Here is a 16617-nt window from a genome sequence, read left to right as displayed (position 1 = left end):
CTGGATGCTGGGCTAATTACGGCAGTTCCTTTGGGCATGGAAATGAATGGGCAACGTTCTGATGTTTGAAAATGCACCCCAGGATACTTGTTCTTTATGTTGTGTCCTTAGCCAACCTCGTTGGTAGGGACTGAGACCTCCTGGACGCTGCAGCTTAAGCTCAGTACCTCTTCTTTCAATTGGCAGCTGAGTACCTGGAGACCGAAGGGCTCCATTCTGAATCCACTGAGCATCTCTGATCACATGGTGATTGGTGACAGCAACAGGAAGAACAGGGGCCTGCTGCCCACCAGTCTCGGCCCAGCCACAGCCAGCCCTGTGAGCCTCAGCTCCCTCATCTGGAAGGAAACAAACTAAAAATGTGGCTTTAAAGATCAGAGCAACTCTTGCATTTTATTGTATTGTTTTGTTTTGGTTTTGGTGCTTGGGGTTGTTGGGACTTTTGTGCAAGATATTAGATTGGACTCCAAAGGGGAGGAGGCTGCATGACAAACCCATTGCTTGCCTGAGCCACAGGAAAGCTAGTTAGGCTTCCTGCCCGGCTGCAGTAACTGGCCAGTCCTTCTCAGTGATGGCCCAGCTCCTGGGGAGTACAAATGAAGGAAAGAAGAAACCTGGAAATGAAGACTGGCTCCACATACTGGGTTGCCACAGCTCTTGGATCAAGGAGACATTGTTGCATTAGAATTTAAGATGTTTGAGGGCAGAGTTTTGATTCACCTGAAGCTATAAATAACGAAGATTGCTGGTGGCTCACACCTTTAATCCCAGCACTCAGGAAGCAGAGGCAGGCAGATCTCTGTGAGTTCGAGGCCAGCCTGGTCTACAGAGCGAGTTCCAGGACAGCAGGAGCTACACAGAGAAACCCCGTCTCAAAAAAACCAAAATCAGTAAGAAAAAAATCAACCAACCAAACAAAAAAGACTGATGATACAGGAATCATCTCCTCAAACAAGACCCCCAGGAAGAGCTACTCAGAGCAGTGTTTGAGCTCCAAGCATGGTTGGGGACCCAGGCAGCTCCCAGATTTTGGCTTTTTTTGTTCCAAAGCACCAAGTTCATCTTCACAGTTACCTCAGAGTCCGTGGTGGCTACCAGACTCCACCTGCTGCAAGCATTTGCACTACGCGCTCAGCGGAGGAGGAAGAAGGGCCAGCCAGAAGGATGTGCAGCCCGGCTGGACCAGTCTTCCCAGCAGTCCCTCAGGAGTTACAGCATTGGCCAGAACTCGGCATGATGCAGAATCTGTCCTGTGCAGTGCAACGGGTAACTGGAAGAGGTCTCTTAATAAGAACATGGCTGGATATTGAGAGGTAGTGAGGGTCTCCGCGTCAGGGTGGTCGTTAAAATTCTGCAATGGATTCATTTATTTGGTGGCAATGAGTGAGACCCTGGGGGCTAGATGGAGGGAATGAGGACCGGGACTGCATGGACCATGGGAAGAGCTCGGCAAGGTTCTGCAGTGGAGGTGAGAAACTGGGCATAGTGCCAAAGGGAGAAGATGATGTCATTAGTTCACACTACGTACACGCCTTTCATCTCAGCACTTGGGAGGGAAGCAGAGGCAGGTGGATCTCTGAGCTGGAAGCCAGCCTGATCTACATACAGTGTGAGTTCCTGAAGAGCCAAGGCTACACAGAGGAACCCTGTCTCAAAAACAAACAAACAAACAACCCCCCAAAAGGAAAGAAGGTCATGGATTAGGAGTCAGCCATGCTCACTGTGTTCGGTGGACCACACTGGGATGTTGGTGTGACCATTTCCCAGTGAATACTGAACCCACTGTTTAAAAATATTCTAATGTCTGTAGATGTCTTAATGTGTCACATGTATTTTGGGCTTTCATAAGTTGCTACTTAGGGTGCTCTTAATTGTGCCGGAAGAAGGATTAGGGTGCCTCTTTCAGCTGCAATGCCCCTGGGCTTAAGGGACCTGAGAGTCATGGCAAAGTGATGTTCTTGTGCCCCCCTTCTCCCCTTCCTCCCCCTCCCTAATTCAATCTCTGCCTGTCTCTCAACCTATGTGATGGTAGGAAGCATGAGCCCAATGTCCTAGCTACATAATCAGAATAACACAGATTTTAAGATGCTGGCCTGCATATTGTATATTTTAATAAAGTTTGAGTATTTAACAGTTTAAGCCAAAACAATCCACTGACACCCCCTCTACTAAATCTGCCTTTGTCTTACAGCCGGGAGATTGCCAATGTTCTTACTTGCCCTGGAGTCAGATTCTAACCCAACTCTGGTGCTAAGTGCTAAGCACTAAGCGAGGCTTTGAAGGAGTTGAATGGGAATGGGCCTAGGGCTTCTGCACACTAGGCGGGGCTCCAGTCCTAACTGGACACATCCACATCCACAGCAGGGCCAGGGGGTCCCTCCCCTGTTCCCTTCCCACCCGAGTCTTCCTGCCTCACCCCTGAGTCTTCTGTTCCTAGGCTGCCTCTTGCTGCCTTCCAAGTCCTCAAACTTCACTCTCCCCATTCTGCTTCTTCCTCTCCCCCGTTAATCCCATGTTTTGTGGGTCCCAGCATCAGAACCACCCACAGTCTGAGCAGGCCTACAGAATCAGAATCTGTAGAGGATGGTGGGCAGATTCAGGGGTCCCTGGCTGTGGAAGCCCTCCCCAGGGGTTCTCCAGCGCTTAGTAACCCTGCTCTGTCTCAGAAGCCCACAAGCTTGCCATGTGGCTCTGTCTTGTCCTGGCAGGTTCTTGAGAGGGTCACACTCCTGCAGGCTTTTTCTTCAGGCCACTCCTCAGAGACTCCCTGACTCTGACCCCCTCTCTAGCATCCTATGCGACTTTATTCCTGTAAGGCTCCAGGTGCTACGAAGGATCCCTCACACTAGCTATCTGTTGTAACCCTCCCTCCCTCTCCCAGAGTTAGGTATTTTTTTTACCTGCTTATTTGATGAATCAGGACACAGCCTAAGAGCAATAGATGCACTGAGCTTTAGTATGTTGGAGAACGTCATAATAGATGCATGGAGAATGCATGGGTGAGAGAATGATTCGCTCAGGCACAGTACTTCTGTAGACTCGGTGGGAAACCTGGACTTGCTGCTTGTCTTACATTACTTACTAGGACCCCTTGGTGGGAAGAGGGGAGAAATAAAGGGTGAGGTCTGGGTTTGGCTGTCGAAGCAGACAAGCTGTGGGGGGAACCTTTGGAGAAAGTGATGGGGCCAGCCAGGGGGGGCGGGTCCTAAAATGAGACAGACTAGCAGTTCTGAGAACAATTGTGTGGGGCCAGGGAGAAAGCTCGCCGAGCAGGGTGCTTGCTGTGCAGACTTGGGGCCCTGAGTCTGAGCCCCAGGACTCCACAGCCCATGTAAAGAAGGGTTGGGATGGTGGGGCACTTGTAATCTCAGTGCTGAGGAGCCAGAGGCAGAAGTATCCACGCGGCTCGCTGGCCAGCCAGCCTAGCTGAATTTGTGAACCCTGGCCCAACGAGAGACCATGTGTCAACCAAGACTATGTGGAGGGCCCCTGAAGAATGACACTCAAGGCTGACCTGTGGTCTTCACACTCATGCACACGCAGGCACAGGCATCCCCCACCCCGTTAACACAGACACATACAAATTGTGTGCTGCTCACTGACTGTTAATTATTATAGAAGCGGGTGAGCTGCGGGCCAGGGAGCGGGAGAAAAGGAAGCTGTGGATTGAGGGATGGCGTGGGCAGTTTTATTAAACATCGTGTCCCCAGGGGGAACGTGGAGCTTAAAAAGACACACTCTGGATATTTTTCTTTATGAGGTTATCAGAAGTGATCACACTTTGTATATGAAGCAATGCAAACACATGGCATGAAGGTGTTGGGAGAGAGCAGTTAAAATCGCGGTAGGTTAGCTGAATGGGGTCACCGCTGCCAAGGTCATGCTGGATTTCCAGTCAGTCTTGGTCTGACAGAAAAGACTTTGGAAGGCCAGCCATACGCCCGCCCCTCCCCCCCCCCCCCACATCCTCCTCTCCAGGCACAGGTTAATGACTTGGGGCCCCTGGGGAAGTTGCTTTCTCCCAGGAGCCTGCCCTGCAGCAGCTGGAAGAATCCTAGTCACTCCAGCTGTCCAACTCTTAGTCTTATCTGTGTGGCTTTGGCCCCTTGGGTTTGTAATGTCTTGGTTGATTTGCTTGTCCAAATTGTGTGTTCTTAGTGAAACACGTAACAGCAGAATCTGATTGCTTCTTCTGAAGCCGCAGGAACAGGTTTGGGTGCTGTGCTGCTGAGGCTGCCCATTCTGTGCTGGTCATTGTGATTGATTTATGGTCATTGTTGTTGATTTATTTTAACAGCATGTGGGGAAGTCTGGCGGGCAGAACAACTTTGTGTCCCTGTCAGTGGCAGAGCTCGCAAGGTCATCTTCCTGCTTCCTGGGAGTTCTAGGAGTTTGCTTAGCAACTGGCCCGGTCCATGCCTGTCTTTGCTACTGGTGCCCCCCCCCCCCCCCCCCCCGCCCCCAGCACTGGACACTTAAAATGGAGTTGTGTTCAGTACCGAATAAGTATTTTGTATAAACGGTGGGATGGACCTGAGTCTGTCACTCATTCCAACAAAATGAGGGAGAAGAAAGCCAAAAAAAAAAAAAAAAAAAAAAAAAAAAAAGAAAAGAAAAAGAAATAGCAGCGGCCGTAGGAAGTGATGCTGGTTAGGGCTTGTTTTCCTGGCTCCTGTGGCCTCATTCCAGCCTGTTGCCATCAGCTCTGGCCTGTCTGTGGGACACCCTTGTGTAGGGACCTCAGAGGAAGGGAACTTCTACATTTCTGTTTGACCGGGCTCCTTGCCAAAGCCCGAGTTCAAAGTGCAGTTTCCAGTAATTTGTGGGGACCTCTCTGTGGGTTCTCTGGACCAGAACAGAAGCCTGTAAGTCCAAGTACTGTTTCCTAAATGCTGTCCTTCCTTGTGAAGAGAAGGGAGGTAGTTAAGGAGCTGGTAGTTAGGGTTGTTTCCTTGTCCGTGACTGGGCCTCTTCATCCCTGGTCATCCCCCGCCCTTCCTCTTCCATCCCATCTAGCCATGGGGAGTCTGGTCCAGAATGAAGCTAGATTTTACATCACTGCCTTACAGTCCCCCCTTCTTAGAGCTTCAAGGGGAGCCTCTGTTGTTCTTTCTCCTCTGCAACCCTCCTCTCCACACCCTGCCCCTTCCCTGTCTCTTAGAACGTCATGGTAATTGGGAGTGGACCTTTGTTAAATGAAGGGGTGGGTAATCGTGCTGTCTTACCTCAGAGAAGTGTTTGGTAGAACAGTGGCCTTTCTATCAGGTAGAGACACACAGGGACAGTGTTTAAATGAATTGTGTTTTCTCTGGCTCTGGATGAGTCAGTCTTGACATGGGAAGGACCTGGCTCAAAGATGTCTTCTGCAATTGAGCAAGGAGAGTCGTAGGCCACTGAGATCCTGAGCCCTGCCACACAGGACAGTGGCCTTTTCAGACAGTTACCCTGCCTCGCATATCCTCAGCCCACAGAAAGGAGCCCTGGGGAACACAAGGGAGTATGGAGATTATGGAGATAGTTCTGCCCACACTCAGTTCTACAACCCACTTCTCTTCACTTGCTAATCCACATCATAGACACCCCCAATGGTGGGTTTCCTCCAACCTGGAAACCCAGTTCTAGCAAGTTCCCATTGTAATCTCCTTCTGTAACATCGTAAAGTCCTTCTGCAGCCGCTGGACTGTGGCTAGTGAGAGGAACCCTTTTGATGAATTTGTCTACATCTGTCTAAGAAATACAAAGCCATGTTGGTGAAAAGTATCATTTAATGGGAAGCCGGTGCTCTCTGAAACCATCTAAATATGTTATCTCTGCAATACCAAAATAGCTCATTAAAGCCTAAAAAATAGTTCTTGGTTATATGACTTTTATTATACAATAAATGGCTTGTATAACTCGACTCTTCTTTACTAAGTTGATTTTTAAAAACAACTTAGATGAGCAAGTTGGTTATTTGTTCTTAAAATGTGGTATGAAGGCATGGAGAGTCTTAAATATCTCTGTAGTCTTTAGTCATACCTAAAAAAACAAACAAAAATACATGTTGTCACAAAAAAAAACAAACCAAAACAAATAAACAAACAAAACCCCAAACCCAGTTGCCTGGCTAACTCTGTCGGCAAATCTTGGTGATGACAGACAGAGAGGCTTTTAAAACTTCTCCTTGCCACTGAACCAAGCAGATGGCTCGCTTGATGAAGCACTTGCTGCATAGGCTTGGGACCTGAGTCTGGGTCCCCAGTCCCCACATAAGAAGTGGGTGCAGCACACTCACATAATTCCGGCTCTGAGGAAGTGGGAGCAGGTAAATCCCTATTGCAGGCCAGCCAGTCTAGCTGATCCAGGTTCAGAGTGAATCTGTCATGAAGCGTAAGAGGACAAGGAGCTGAGGAAGATACAGTGCTGATTTCTGGTCTCTATACATGCATTCACATGTACCTAGACAAACACATGTGCACACACATCCACACACACACACAGCCCTTAAATGTCAGTCCACATCACAATAGAATGAAACTAAGCAATTTCGACTCTTGGACAAAGATTGTCATCACAAGTCAGCTCTCTTCAAGCAGGGCATGGCTCCCCAGACACAGCTGGTCAGTTATTACACACCCCTGTGCAAGAGAATCCAGGCATCGAAAGAAGATCCTGGTGTCAAAATGGAACCTGCACGTGTCATTTCTGCGGATTCCTGTTGCCGCCCACGGTGGGTTAACTGCCCCTCCCCCATGGCACCTCAGAGGACTCTGTCATTCTTCACACATGCTAGTCCATGGAGCTGTAGAAGTCCAATCAAGAGATCAACATTTGGTTCTTTTGTGAACTCGCCCAACCCCCTCCAACAGTCGCCCAAGTGCATGATGGGAATGGCATGTGAAGGCTCAGGAAAACTGAAGTTCTCAGGGAGAAGTATTTTTGTATTTATACAATTTTTTAAAAAGATTTTTTTAAACATATTTATTATGTATAGTATTCTGCTTGCATGTATCCCTGCCAGCCAGAAGAGGGCACCATATCTCATTATAGGTGGTTGAGAGCCATCCTGTGGTTGCTGGGAATTGAACTCAGGACCTCTGGAAGAGCAGTCAATGCTCTTAACTGCTGAGCCATCTCTCCAGCCCCTATTTACACAATTTTAAATATTGTATTTTAAACTGCACTAATGTATCAAAAGGACTGCAGAGTCAGTGGGCTTTTTAAATAAATCTCCTTTCAAACATTTCAAGCACATTGTGGAGGATGTTTCATGCTACAGTGAGGTTGGAGAGTCTGGATGTTAGAGGAACATCTTCTGGGGTCGTATGTTCAGCTTCTCTTGTCCTTATGTTTGGGTAGCTTGGAAAATATCTCGAAAACAACCGTGCTGTAGCAGCTGACACTTCCTCCCGGTGCAGTACAAGGATCACCAGTCAGAGACCTACAGGACTCAGATGGACACAGACAATCCACTTTCCGTCTTTGACAAAATGCAGGAAGCAGCCACATCGATCCCGTCAGCCTTGATTAGAACATCTCCGAAGGGGGAGGTGACGGCAGAGGTGTGTTTAGTGTGTTTGAGGCCCTGGGTTCCATCCCCAGTGTGCTTGTGTGCACTGTGCACACCCACATTCTCACCCAGGGAAGGCATTTGGAGCGATTATTCACACTGTGGAAGTATCCCTCCCTGCCGGCGTGGCTGTGTAACCCCGTTCAGGTCACACGTTCACTGTGGGGTGTGGACCCCCTTTGGTTCTTCAGCTGAGGTGGTTCTGTAAAATCAGTACTGACTCTACACCTCTACCTGCTGAGCCATCGACTGGCCCCTCCTTTGGGTTTTTGAAATGTTTAATACCTGGATTATTAACTGTGGGTGGAAATAGCAAGTTCTTACAGTGTCTGTGTTAGCATTCCAAGCATAGCCCCTTTGTTCCAAGATTGCCATATCAATTATTATTAAAAGAACATACAACTTTTAAAACTCAAATGACTTTTCCAAGCCAGGTCTCTAATCTCAGACATAAATCTTGCTTCATTAAGAAAGGGAACTAGGCAGTGTGTTGGAAGAATCTAAACTCAAGAGAAACAAAAAATTCAAAAGGTTAGGCATGGAATTATTTCCGCAGCTTTTGCTAACGAAGCATGTTAAATTAAAAAGCTGCCTTCCCGCACCCATCCAGAGTGCAGATGTGTGAAGCGAGAGGATGGATCTAGATGTGGATGCTGTCCTTCTCTGACAATTCTGCACTCATGCTGCAGGTAAGGGTGTCTGCATGCTGGCCTCCTTCTCCGCCTGGCTTCAGGGTCCAGGAAATGCCCAGAGCCAGTGAAATGAGCTTTCCTTTTTGTCTTTGGTTATATTGTTGAAAGAACAGAAGATTTGGTTTATTCTGGAGCATATGTAGATGACTAAGTTTCGTGAACAAACATTTTCGTCTCCCCCAAATACAACATTCCAAAATGGAAGCAGCTTCATGGTTTTACAGAATGGATTAAGTCATAAACCAGGGTAAGTTTAAAATACATTGGTGGGTGTGTCAGAGAGGCGGTTATGGCAAGATGAGAGAGGCGTAGCTACAGGCCTAAGATGCTATCTGATGATACATCTTCTTAGCGGCTGGATTGTGGAATCCAGGGGTCTGCTTGGTTAACAGATCCCCAAACATTTTTATCTACTAGTCACAGGATGTTAGTTCTGACACAGAGGTAGGGAGGAATTCAGATAAGGAATTAGCCTCGGACCTGCCTCAGATAAGGAATTGGCCTCCGGACCTGCCTCATTCCTGTCCCCTCCATCCTACTGCAGCTCTGGTAAGTCACTCTGGCTCTGCAGACACAACTTCTGTCCAGGATTCTTGTTCACAGGGGCTTGGAGTGATTCTGTGATGTATTATAAATACACAACATGCCTTGAGATCTCCAAATACTGAGTGTCATCAAGAATTTGTGATAGCCACACAGGGTTAACACAGGGGAGGATTTGGTAGACATGTCACACCCTAGAGGCTACAGATGGTAGGTTGGGTGATATTCTTCTTCTTCTTTTTTTTTTTAAAAAAAAAAAAAAACATGTATTTATGTATTGTGTGTATATGTATGTGTACTCCAAATCCAAATCTAATAATGGTAATAATGATATATACATACCATTTTTTTTTATCTACTGAGGATTAAATCTAAGATTTCATGGATGGCAGTCTAGTACTTTACCAGTAGGTAATATCTTTAAGCCAAAAAGCCTATATGTGTATTTGCTTAGTATAACAACATGTAATTCTGGATAATATATACAGTTGGATATAGGAGAGCAGGGCTGTGACGGTGGGAAAAATGTTGAAGAGGAAGTTGAAAATTTAAATGACTAAATAATATATTTATGTTATCAGCATGTTACTGATACCGTGATAAAAGTTACATAAGAGATACATGTGTACATACACAATAAGTACTCAATGGAGAGAGTCTTCAAATATTAATAGGTTTGTCTCAGAGGTGCTGGGATTCCCATCCTCACATGTTGGTGTATTGAACTTTTTATAAGAAGCACAAATTATTTATGCAGTCAGGAAAAAACAGTAAAATCTTTTTACTGTTGGGAAAGAATAAAACAACAGGTTCTTCCATGGCTCTATATGAGTGGAAGAAAGAACTTGGAAGAAACACCAGGGCATGAGGTATGAACAGAAGGCAGATTTGTGTGGTGTGAACCCCATGCCTGCTACCTCAGTTCTCTGAGAGATTGCGTGAACCAGTAACATTGCAAACAAGTAACAGACCCTGGAGTTCCTGAAAACATGCACAAGTGAGTTATAGATACCCACATCTACACATGGTTCACCACAGGGGCTGCAAGAGCTCCAAATCTACCAGGGTTTTTATAAAATACCATGGTTGCTAAAGTTTTGCTTTATTTATTAATTTACTTTGTATTATTTATTTATAAACTTTTGCTGGTGGGGCTGGAAGGGTGGCTCAGTGGTTAGGAGCATGTACTGTTCTTGCAGAGCACCCGGGTTTAGTTCCCAGTATTCACATCAGGCAGCTCGCATGCATGCAATTCTAGCTCTTGGGAATCCAATGACCCTCCCCTGAACCCCATGAGCATCTGCAGTCACATGTATGAACCTTCCCACAAACACAGGCATACATACAGGATTAAAAATAAAACTGAAATCTTCAAAACCAAAATTCTCAAATTATATCACTTCTAAGGGAGGGTTAGGGATGTAGTTCAGTAGTAGAGCACTGGTTACTATGCTTAGGACCAAGTCTATTTCCAGCACTTCAAAGGAACAGTTTGCAAAGTTGAGATTCATTGCCTGTGTGTGCATATGTGTGGAAGGTGCCATCTCTTTTTCTGTTGTTGTTTTTGAGAGTGGGTAACTCTGTGGTCTAGAGCTCACTGTGTTGGCTAGGCTGGCTGGTCCTCCACCCTAGAGATCCTCCTGTCCCACCTCCCCAGTGCTGGGATTACAACAGTGCTTACTTATCATACCCATCTGAGCGAACCATCTCCCCAGATGTCAGGGGGCCCCTAATCTGGTGTTTAAGACCCTAGTTCTTAAACACTCCAGTTCACCTTTTCTCCAATGGGCAAGTCTCCACCCACCTTCTGCTTTATTCAGTGCTTATCTTTTGTTTGTTTTTTTGAGACAGGGTTTCTCTGTGTAGCCCTGGTTGTCCTGGAGCTTGCTTTGTAGACCAGGCTGGCCTCAAACTCACAGAAATCTGCCTGCCTCTGCCTCCCGAAGTGCTGAGATTAAAGGTGTGTGCCACCACCGCCTGGCTACTTCAGTACATATCTTGCAGAACCCATCAGACACCCCTGTCTCCCTTCACCCATACCCTTCTCACTCCTTTTATTCTTAATCTTATTCTTCCCTTGAGCTTAGGCTCAAATCTATCTTCACTGGAGGAGCTGGTGCAAGTGACCTGGTCCTTGGGGGCTTCTCTGCCCTCTCCACACCCTGCTTCCTCTTCCAAGGGTGTTGCTGGCAGGCACAGGGCAGGTTCCATGGCTGCCCACCCTCGCTCCCTTAACAGACTCTTCCTCACATGCCACTCTGTCCAGCTGGCAGACTTCCTGCAGAGCTTGTGCCCTTTCCTTTTCTGTTTCCACAGTTCCCAATGTGTTGCCTTGGCTCTGGTTAGCGCACAGTAAATATTTGCTGAATGGTAGAGAGGACCTTTCTTGAAACCAGAAGTGTGTGGCAATCCTGCAGTGAGTGCATGTGTCAAGGCCTTGTGTGGAAACCAACTGATTTGCATAAAAGCTCATCTGTCTAGATAAGAATGTCTTGTATAAACACGGAGCCTTCTAGTGACTTTCCACGCCTCAAAAAAGTGGGTGTGCACCCCGTGACATGAACCTACATTTGACATAAGTGGGATGAGTGAGAAACGAAACCACATGAAAGACATAAAGAGTTTGGAGACCCAGGAACAGGGAAATATTAATAAAGATTAATAGACGCTAACACTTATATGGGTTTTATTATGTGCTAGATTGTCAAAGTGCTCTCCGTGGATGAAATCACTCCATCCTTTAAGCAACCCCAGAGGGAGGCCCCCAGTGATTGGCCCCATGCCAGAGAGGGTGAAACACAACTGAGCTGGCTCTCCCTGTCCCTAGAAGTTTCTTTAAGCTGGTTAATTGAAATGTGAATGATTTTGTGATTTTTTTTTTAATCTTGTAAAATTCATGGCTTCATCTACACAAAGCCCACCCTCTCAAGTGCTATATAAATGATACCATGTTCTACTCAAGGTGGGGTTCAAAAGTAATAAACTTGCTTTAAAGAAAAATTAGTAAACGTGCCCCCCCCACCCCGCAGCTGGCCTCCCCCCCAAAAGACTTTTCTAAGGTAAACAGCCTTTAGGAAGACTAGGATTTCTTCACTGTCTTTCTGTGAGAATGTTTCTTAAAGCTGGACTCTGTTCCCTAGAATTCCAATCTCTCTTATTAATAGCTACATCTGGTTTTAAACCAAAGACAGCTTTATTAGCTCCCTCATTCAGATGCTGTTGGCTGTGCGTGCTTGTGATTTCATCCCCGAAGGTTGAAGATTTACTGTTAGCAAAGGATGCTCAGGAGAATGTTCTCATAGTCTCCACAGGGAATTCCAATGGTTCCAAAAATGTCCTGAGCCTTGTGTTATCTCAGTTCTTAAGGACGAACCTATCACCCAAACAGCTGCAGCAATTTGGGGACAGAACCCTAGTGGACACCTTGGGTTTTCTCTTGTTGAGGTTTTCTGTGCCATCTCAATAGGTGATGGCTAATTTCAATCTTCTATGGATTTGGGTTTGTTAAGCTTCCAAGGATAGCCTTTCCCCATGGAGCCTCTGTTCAAGGTCCACACGGACAGGCTTTGGTATTGCATGAGCTGGGCGCTCCATTCAGCACTAGCATCCTTTAAAATGTTTAGAGCCTGGGCTTGTGAAATGGTTCAGCCTGTAAAGATGCTTGCCACCGAGTTTGATGACCTGAGGTCCATCCTTGGAACCACATGCTCCCAAGGAGAGGATGACTCCTAAAAGTTGTCCTCTGACCTCTACATGTGCACTGTGGTGCACTTTCTCTAATAAATAAGCAAATAGATGTGAAAAAAAAAGTTTGGAACTAACAAAAGCTTTGGGAAATGAAACTGCCTTGGGCAGTATATGGCAGCTTCCCTTTGATTAACAGGTAGTGAAAATCTGATCTAACCTTGTTTTTCCTTGTATAGACTCTGCTCACACTGTATGATGTCAAGAGGTTTTCATTTTTTCTGCCTTTATAGTGATAAAAGAAGTGTAAACAAACAAGGCTTGCTTAGCCACGGCTTCAGAAGAAATACAAACAGAATGACAAAGAAGGCTCTCCGTCAGAGGCCTGGCAAAGACAACTGGTGGATAGATTTTCCAGGGACCTGTTTTGCATTAAAATACCAAATAAAACAACATGATGGATCATTTTGGCACCATGCAGGTTGTGCTTATGGGATGAGAATTGTATATGAAAGATGGCCAGTTGCTGTCACAGTTGATGGATTTTTTTTTTTTTTTTTTTTTTTTTGTCTACATGCTCAGGGTATGAGCATCCCAAGGTTGGGGAGTGTTTCCAAATTCTATTCCAGGAATGAGGCAGACCCTTTCTGTGACAGAGACGGACATTATCTTTCTGGTTGGAGAAGCATCTGTAAGCCTGTCATACCGCTTTAGTTCCTAGGGCTTTGTGTGTGATGTATTGTCATTATTGATACAGCTGTGTGTGTGTGTGTGTGTGTGTGTGTGTGTGTGTGTGTGTGTGTGTGTGTGTTTTAGGTTTTACTGATGACTTTAAGCATTGGTCAGATTAACAATGCTGCGCAGCACATGGCTGGGGCAGGAAAGCAGCTCAGTTTTAATCTGATGGGATCAGCTGGGGCCACTGGTAAGGAATCTGTCTCAGAGGTCTGGACCAAGGATGGACTTTGCATTGGGTGGAGATGGAGAGAGAAGCTCATGGAAACTGTAGCCTGGAGTCTCCAGTGTTCCACTTTATACCCTTGTGATACAGGATGACATATCTCATCAATGGGCCCTTCTTGTACTTCTATTAATATGAAAAACAAGAGACCTGATGTTAAGTCCAAGGTTAAATGAGGAAAAGATATTTTTGACACATGTTCATGTTTGTTATGAAGCTGTGGAAATAAAAATTCCCTTATATGATAAGAGTTTCACTGCAGGTTGATCACTAAAGCTAGCCCAAACCTAATCACCTTTATTTTCATCCAGGTTTCTAATACCTTCACTTTGGAGACAAAGAAGGATGAAGTAATTTGTAACGGGGCTGGGGAGATGGCTCAGAAGGTAAGAGCACTTGCCATTCCTGCAGAGGACCAGAGGTCATCCCAGCATCTGTATCCATGCCCAGTGACTCACATCCACTTGTAACTCTGGCTCCAGGGGATCTTATGCCCTCTTCTGGCCAGTGGGGGTACTGTACACACACACACACACACACACACACACACACACACACACACACACACACACACGAGTACATTCTAAGCAGCTCACTCAGGGTGAGTTCCTGCTCACTTGCCATTTTTCTCCCCTGCCTTAGCTGTACTTGATGGATTATTTATTAATTTGGAAATCAATGAATTTGAAAAAACTAACACAGCTCGTTTGTCACTTTCGACAAAGTAAAACCCCACCCTTCTGCATTCTGCTTATGCTTCTGTCAACAGTGTGAAAACTGTAAAGAACACCCTCTTTGCTGGCACTGGGTTAGGGAAGACTAGAGGTGTGTTTGGACGAGTCTTGTTAGCACTTCCATTGAAGGAAGGGCAGGTCATTGCTTTCCAACGCTCAACAGTGTTCCTGGGAACGAGATAGAGATGTTCAGGAGTTGGCCTAAAATGGAACATAAATGACCTTCTTGTGGCTGTAGGGTGGCTAGACTTAACTAACATCTCATGTAGGGCACAGCCTTATACTCTTGCCTTTTCTTGTTTATGAAGTACTTTGAAAACATTCCTTTAAAATGAAAAGCTCCTAACTAGTGTATTTTCCATTTTTTCCCCCATAAAACACAGTTCTCAGTTTGACTTACCAGCCAAATGCTCCAACTTTCAACTGATTTCACAGAAACAGGATTTAAAGCATGTCCACCCATTGCCTGTAGGAAGCTGATTCATGAGTAATCTGAACTCGTAGCCTGGTGGGTGGGGTCTTGGGAGTGAGCTTGTGTTTCATGTGGCAGGAATAATTGCTATTATGGCCAAAGGCATGGCTGGCACTGTTTTAAATGTGGTTACAAATTTATTGAGGGGCCGGGTCTTTCCTCTTTTCTTGGTCTGGGGTTGTTTCTTACTGCTTTGAAAAGTAAGATAAATAATACCATGTGACTTCCAAGACGATTTCTTCCCTACAGACCTGGTTGGTAGTCTCTTCTCACTGTAGTACGTGTCCTAGAGTGCTGGGCAGAGGCCATCTTCCCACACAGATCTCAAACCTGATGGTGTCCTGGTGGTGATTCCTGCTGAATTCAGCCTCCTGGCCATTCCCACCAAGGTGCATGACCTGAAAGCAAACTGTACTGGATCCTTTATACAAGTTCAGACACCAGTGGACTACCAACAAATCACCTGCATGATGCGCATGGAATAGGAGAGCTGCTCAGCTGAGCCCTGCCCATGTGATGGTAGGAACTGTGAGAGATGAAACTCTGCTGCTCTAAACCAGAAAGTTTGGAAGTAAATTGCAAAGGGATGAGCAGAGAGAAATTGGGTAACAGACCAGAAGACTTGAAGTGTGAGGTAGTTAGGTATTCACCCAGACAAAGGAACAACTTGTGATCTAAAGCCTCTGAAAATGTGTGTGTGTGTGTGTGTGTGTGTGTGTGTGTGTGTGTGTGTGTACGTACACCATATGCATGTGTGGAAGTTACATATCACATAAAAACCAACCTTCAAGTAAGTACACCAATGATGTGTCCTTCTCTCTGGCGTATGACTCAGAACACCATTGCTGCTCAGCTGATGATTGACAGCCAACAGCATTGTTGATTGGTTTTGCTTGTTTGCTTGTGGGCATTTGTTAGGACAGCAGGTCTCAGGCCCTGTGCTGGATTCTGAATTTTAGGACCTACACTTTCGGCAAGATCCCAAGAGGTGCCAGGGTGTGTTGCAGTAGGAGCAGTGCCTGTCTCAGCCTGGATGCCTCCATGCCTGTTACCAATGGTGGGAACCAAAGGTGAGTTCCTGCTTGTACTGGGACTTATATACAATTCCATTCCCAAGACGTCGCAGCACAGATATTATCATTTTCATTGTGTAGATGAGGACAGTAAGGCTCAGACTTCAAAGGACATGTCTGAGGCCACAAGGCTCGTTAGTACCAGAGACCCAAGTTGCTGAACTCTGGACACCACCTCTGATAGGTTTCTAGCTGGTTTCCTTGGAGGATGTTTCTGAGAGACACCGGTGGGCACAGCCTGAGACAGAGACAGGCAGGAAGAATTTGGGGTGTCAGGGTGGTGGTGGTGTAGGTGTGGGTGGTGTCTATTGGACCATGATCATGCTGGGTAATAGTAGCTTGGTCCCCTGGGATCTCAGAGTCCTTGCAGAACAATGAAGTGAGGGAACTCAACAGCTGTAGGCGGTGGCTGCTTATTCCTGGGGGGTTCTGGGCAGTTGCATGGTGTTCAGTGGGCTCAGCCAGGGCCCTGGCACTGGAAGTCTAGCCAGGATCAAGGTAACAGAATTTGGGGCCCCAGCAACATATACTGCACTCCACTTGCTTATTTATGTCTTACAACGAGAGTCTTCACAGAAAGAGAGGGAGACGACTCTGCTATTCAAGTGCTTGCTTTCCAAGCACGACACCCTGAGTCTGTTCCCCAGCAGCACATAAAAGACCAGGTATGGAAGGACATATCTGTCACCTCAGCACTGGGGAGGCAGAGACAAAAGGATCCCCAGCCAAACTGGTGAGCTTCAGTCTCGGTGAGAGATGCTGTCTCAAAAAATAGTGTGGGTAGTGATTGAAGAAGACACTTGGTGATAGCCTTTGGCCTCCACATGTACCCCCCAACACACACACACACACACACACACACACACACACACACACACACACACACACACACACATTCTTCAGAAAGAT

Source organism: Peromyscus maniculatus, chromosome 6, assembly GCF_049852395.1.
Source record: "Peromyscus maniculatus bairdii isolate BWxNUB_F1_BW_parent chromosome 6, HU_Pman_BW_mat_3.1, whole genome shotgun sequence".
Classification (NCBI taxonomy): Eukaryota; Metazoa; Chordata; class Mammalia; order Rodentia; family Cricetidae; genus Peromyscus; species Peromyscus maniculatus.
The sequence above is the reverse complement of the archived record's forward strand: the minus strand, read 5'-3'. Positions refer to the sequence as shown.